Source organism: Lathyrus oleraceus, chromosome 4 (assembly GCF_024323335.1).
Source record: "Lathyrus oleraceus cultivar Zhongwan6 chromosome 4, CAAS_Psat_ZW6_1.0, whole genome shotgun sequence".
Taxonomy (NCBI): Eukaryota; Viridiplantae; Streptophyta; class Magnoliopsida; order Fabales; family Fabaceae; genus Lathyrus; species Lathyrus oleraceus.
In genome coordinates, this window is record NC_066582.1 from 4,709,179 (window position 1) to 4,715,178 (window position 6,000).

Here is a 6,000-nt window from a genome sequence, read left to right on the forward strand (position 1 = left end):
GATGTATTATGTCATCACAATATGACGTCGTTGCTTTACCCTTGCACACGTTAAATTGCATCTCTTTTTCATTACGTTTAAATTGGATTTGAATTATATGTGATGCACCATCTATCTTTTATTTGATTAATTAATTTTATTCCAATTAATTAAATTTGATAATTAAGTTTGATTAAAATTATTAAAGATTGAATTAACTAATTAATCATGATAATTATTTTTAATTATTCTAATTAATTAATTTGATTAAATCTTAATTAATTAATTTCACCTTATTCATTTGATTGCTTATTTGTTTAATCATGCATTTTTATCCATTGTTAATCATGACTTAAACTATGCATTTGTGATCATCTTTGTAATTAAATAATAAGTGATAATTGAATAAAAAAAATCAATAAACAAAACCATTGGTCCAACATCAAGTGGACTTTTCACAACTCATTTCATCTTGTTTCAATTCAACGTAAAAGGGAACCTTGATCAACATCGAGTGAGTTTTCCCGAACTAAACGTAACATTAAATTTTTTCCTAACAAATGCGAAAGAAGAAGATCATTGGAGTCTAGCATTCTAGTGGAAACCCTTGAATGATCGGTCCCGAGGCAAATGTCTTGGGCTAGCCGCTTATTCTTTCTTTCGTTTCTAAAAACACTTAATATAAATTTGGACAAAAAGGGTTGTTGGAGTCTAGCATTCCAATGAAACCCTTGAACAATTGGCTCTGAGACACACGTCTCGTTCTTATCGAGCATTCGTTGTCCATCAAACAAATTTCATAAAAACCTTGAATGAAAAAAAAAATCATTGGAGTCTGGTATTCCAATTAAACCCTTGAATAATTGGTCCTGAGGCTCAGGTCTCGTTCTCACCGAGCATTTGTCATTTGCTTAAAAAACACTCAACACATCAAACTTATTTTCTCGCCCCCGTGCGTTCGAAAACCTTTTACAAAAGAACATTGCTTAGTCACTTCTACCGTGATACAAACAAGCGCTTAAGCCTCTCATACGCGAGCATACAAGCAATGTTTAAATCGCTAGAATACGATTAAATAGGATCCTTTCTACTAAGAAACAAATAAATGCTTAAGCCACTCATGCACGAGCATACAAGACAATGTTTAACCGTTAGAACGCGATCTAAACAGTTGTTTATTAAAATCAATCAACCAATACTTAGTTGCTACCAAGAACCACGTAGCTTTGAGATTTCTATCACACCTGGAGATATGTAGGAGCGAGATTCAATGTCTTGTCAAGTACCATAACAAAAAACCTAAAAATATCTTTGTGTTGCCGGACTACGAAGCTTTGAGTTCCTCATTGTACCCGAGGATACGTGAGAGCTATACTCGCAATCTCGTCAAACACCATAATAAAAAAAATTGCGGCCTTTTTCTTTTTCATTTTGCACTTTTGATCACTCGAAGAAAACAATTAACAAAAGCTAACATTCAATCGTAAGTTTAACTAAAAGGTTTCCGTTGAGTACAACGGACGTGATGGGTGCTAATACTTTTCCCTTGCGTAATCGACTTCCGAACCCGAATATGGTTGTGACGACCATTTTCTTTTAAGGATTTTATCGATATTTTCCCTTTCATTCTTTGGAATAAATAAAGCTTGATGGCGACTCTGTTCGAATCCTTTTCCGGGAGCGCGGGAACGCTCGGCAAAGGATCGTATTTTTCGATATGCGACACACTCAAACATCACCTTGCCAAAGCACCTAACTAATGCATGCCTTTCAAACACCATAAGAATCATTGCTTCGTTCCCAAAATAATTCAATGTCCCAATTCAATCAATCATCCCGCCCACGTTAACCCAACCAACGCGGCTCAACTACGACAACATGGACACCAAACTCAATTACGATAGCGCTGGCAACTAGGGAGATATGATCGAAGATTTGTTAGGTGACACTAATATCTCAGGAACCTCGCACCAACCATCTTTGGCTCAGGTGAATACTTGGAAACCCCGAACACCTCAGAAAAATCGTGGCAGACCTAAAAGGCAAGTGAATACACCGGGGTATGGAGCTGGTGGACTTTACAATCGAGTGGGTCATTAAATTTCTATCTAATCGTTATGTAATTCTATTTGATGGAATAACATTACAACTTATTTTTTGTTAAACATTTTATTTTATATTATTTTGTTGTTAAAATATTTTTTTTTTAAAACACAAGACAACACAGTAGTCACTGCCTGTGGCGCATACTCCTAGAGGATGCATGCATGTGCCACATACAGTGGCATTACATATAAGCATGTGCCATATCCAATGACACATTTGTTCAAAATTTTAATCCATGTGCCACTGCCTATGGCACCTCCTCATGTATGCAACTTTTTTTTTTAAAACATGATTATTTTGATATTTTTTTTGAAAATATGATTAGTTTGAATTATTTTTTTAAAAAACATGACTCTTTTCAAAAAATAAGTTTTCCTTTTAAAGTGTTATTTTTGTAAATATTATATATTTCTTTTTATTTGTAGTTTTCGTAGTAAGTAATAGTTATAGTTATGTCAAACTTATTCTTAATTATTTATTATAGAGAATATATATATATATATATATATATATATATATATATATATATATATATATATATATATATATATATATATATATATATATATATATATATATATATATATCAAAATAATTAAAAATTAGGAGTATTATAGACAAACGAAAGTCATAATTTAAAAATAACAATAATTATTAATTTTTCTATTATACATAAAAAAAATATAAAAAAAAAATTAAAAAAGAATGGAGAGAGTAATATCATAATATAAAAATCTACTTTATGATATAAATCATTAGCTTACTACATAAATTATGTAAAATTTTGAAATAGTCCATTTTGATTCACTCTGATAGTATAATACAATTCCAACGCATCTTCAATATAAATATATACCACACCAAAAATATACCAAAATGCATCCAAGGTATAAATGAATGTGTTTGGATAGTATTCTTTGAGCACACCATCCAAATAGCGTTAGCTAGACACACCCTTAATAATAAAAGAAAATCATTTTCATTTTTTATTTAGTAATTTTTGAACTTTTGAAATCAAAATAACGAATAATTCAAAATTATTATTTCTGTGAGAACTATAAACATTTAGTCAAAATCTCTCAATTCTTACTCTTACTCATTCAAATTAAGTTTGTTAATCAATTTTTGACACTTCTTCCAACGAGTTGCATCATGTGAAAAACATTTGGTAAATTTAACTGCTTCACATCTCATATTACTTTTTGTGATCATGATGCATTAATTTCTTCCTAGCTTTAAATTATATCTCATATAATGCTCAAGTTCAATCTATTGTTGTTGTTTGTTTGAGTTTTGATTTGGTTACATTGAGTTATGTATGATTTTGTTCTCTGATTCAAAATCATCGGGATAATACTATTCGAAGGCCCTATCTGGATAGTGTTATTCAAACACTAGAATTTTCATATATTTCTAATTTGTTGAGATATTATACATTAAATTTTGCGTTGTGTTCCAATAATTTTGATATGCTTACTTATATTAACCATGTGTCTTGTGTGATTATGAACAAGATAGGTATAAACATGATTGATTATCACAACATGTAACATGCTATGCAGAGAGAAAGCAAAATCATTGACGACTGAAAGTATAGTGTGAAATAGGGAAATCATTTGGCACTGCTCCTTCAACATCGTCACATGGTCGTGGATTATGGTCTCACGACAGACCCCAGGCTTGTGCACCTACTCTTTCCTCACTTGCTTCTGCTACACATGCTCCATTCAGACCTGATTCTACTGCACATGCTTCCATTGGATCTACTTCTGTCGCACCTGAAGAATTTATTATAGCCTCATATGACATGTCTTTACTTCCACTATGTGTAGGTCATGTCGTTGCTCCTGTATGGGACAAAGAGGTAAAACAAATATGTATTTGTGATTTTAAATATCTGATTTATGATAATTATTTTTTAATTAATCATCTGATTTTGATGTATTAACTTTTTGCAATATCCTAAGATATTAAAATGAATTTATTATGTTAGAAAGATAACACAAATGTCTAAGTAAGACAACCATGATTTCAGGATGTAGTAGAAGCATTCGGGCTTAATGGTGTTTGTAGAACTGGATTTGGTTTCATTGACTATGGTCTTTTGTTTGTCTTTATTGAGAGATGAAACTCTGAGACTTCTTCATTTCATCTTCCCATTGACGATATGAGTATCATTATAGATGATGTATCATACATCCTCCATTTTCCTATCACAGATAGATTGTTGAATCAATATTCAATTCAAAATATTGATTAAGTTGACCTAATGGTTACACACTTAGAAGTTGATTCAGGTAAATTCCAATAGGAGATTGCAGGTATCTGATGAGCACATGCAAGATTTTTCGTTTCTAAAGTCTAATTACGAAGACCACTTGACCGTTGTTGTTAATCATGTTGGTGATGATGCTCAGGTCTCTTATCATAGACAATGTGCATTGATTACATATTTCTTATATTTGGTTGGTACAACCATATTTGTGGAGAAAACAATGTCACCTATGTTGATTTGTCTACATTAATTACTTCTTAAACTTTGAGAAGATTCATGAGTATAATTGGGGGTATCTTGTTTGGTTTATTCGTACTCAAAGTTAGACAAACTAAGTCAGTGGAAGACGAGACAAATGGAAGGGAAAAATGATCTCTTTTTAAGTAATATACATACATGTAGATTATTAATTTCATAGTACTCGTATGTCGATATTTATGATTTTCATCTAAACCATTTTCATGCATGGATCCTCCATCATTTTTTAAGCATCGTTGATGGAAGTTTGTTATTGGGTACAATAAAGAGTTGTCTTGTGCGTGGTTGATTAACCCACCTAGGAGAAATTTGGCGATTGAGATGTACATGCATGATATTGACCCGAGTTTGAGCCCGTCATACATAGTAGTTTATAGTATTTGTACTCTGGATTTATTTTTGAGTGTATTTTATTTTGACTTATTTTAACTCCATTGTGTACTCTGGATTTATTACTTTATATATGTCTTTTTTTCATATCAATTGTGTCATACCCCAAAATTTGCCCATTAATATTTCAAGACATTTTTCAGGGCACTCCGACTCATTTTTATGACACTGATCTTAAAGGAACAAAGGCCCAGCTCACGAGTGGCCCAATCCAGAAAATGGCCCAAACTGGCCTGCTCGCTAGGCGAGCAAATCCTTCGCCTAGCGAACGTTCGCTGCACGCTCGCCTAGCGAACGTTCGCTACACGCTCGCCTAGCGAAGCTGGCAGATAACAGAAAATTCTGGGCTTCACTCTGAGCCCATTAGGCCATGAAAAAAAGGCATTATAAATACCACAACTCCAGTCAGAAAAAGGGAGGACGAAAAAGGACGAAAGGAGAACCCTAGCAAGCAAACCCTAGCGCTCACAGACGGAAAACCCTGGAGGCTAACCCTGAAGGAAAAGTCGGCGGCAGCAAGGTCACTTCCGCTCAATTCGATCCGATCGGCCAATTCAAGGTTACAATTCGATTACAAACAGGTGTGAAGCTTGCTGCCATTATATCGTTATTAAAACCGGAATCCGCAGCTGCTCGCTAGCACATCGCTAAGCGAGCATGCAACGAGTGTTCGCTAAGACTTCGCTAGGCGAAGCAGGAGCGAACGCGACAGCAGCCGACTTTTCTGTTCTGACTTTTGCCCACCTGTCATGTTTTTATCATAGCCATGCATTGTTTATCTGACCCTACTGCTGTTCTGGTTTCTTTTGTGGTGTAATTCTCGATTGCACCTTGATTTGGTATTCTGACATGTTTGCTGAGTTTTGCAAAGGTTCACACATCGCCGGGAAAGCTGGCTAGATAGGTATTCCACTTTATTTGTGGGATGCCCTTTGTGGAGTTTCACCCTAAATTACCTAATTAATCTTAATGTATTAATTTTAATGTAGTAA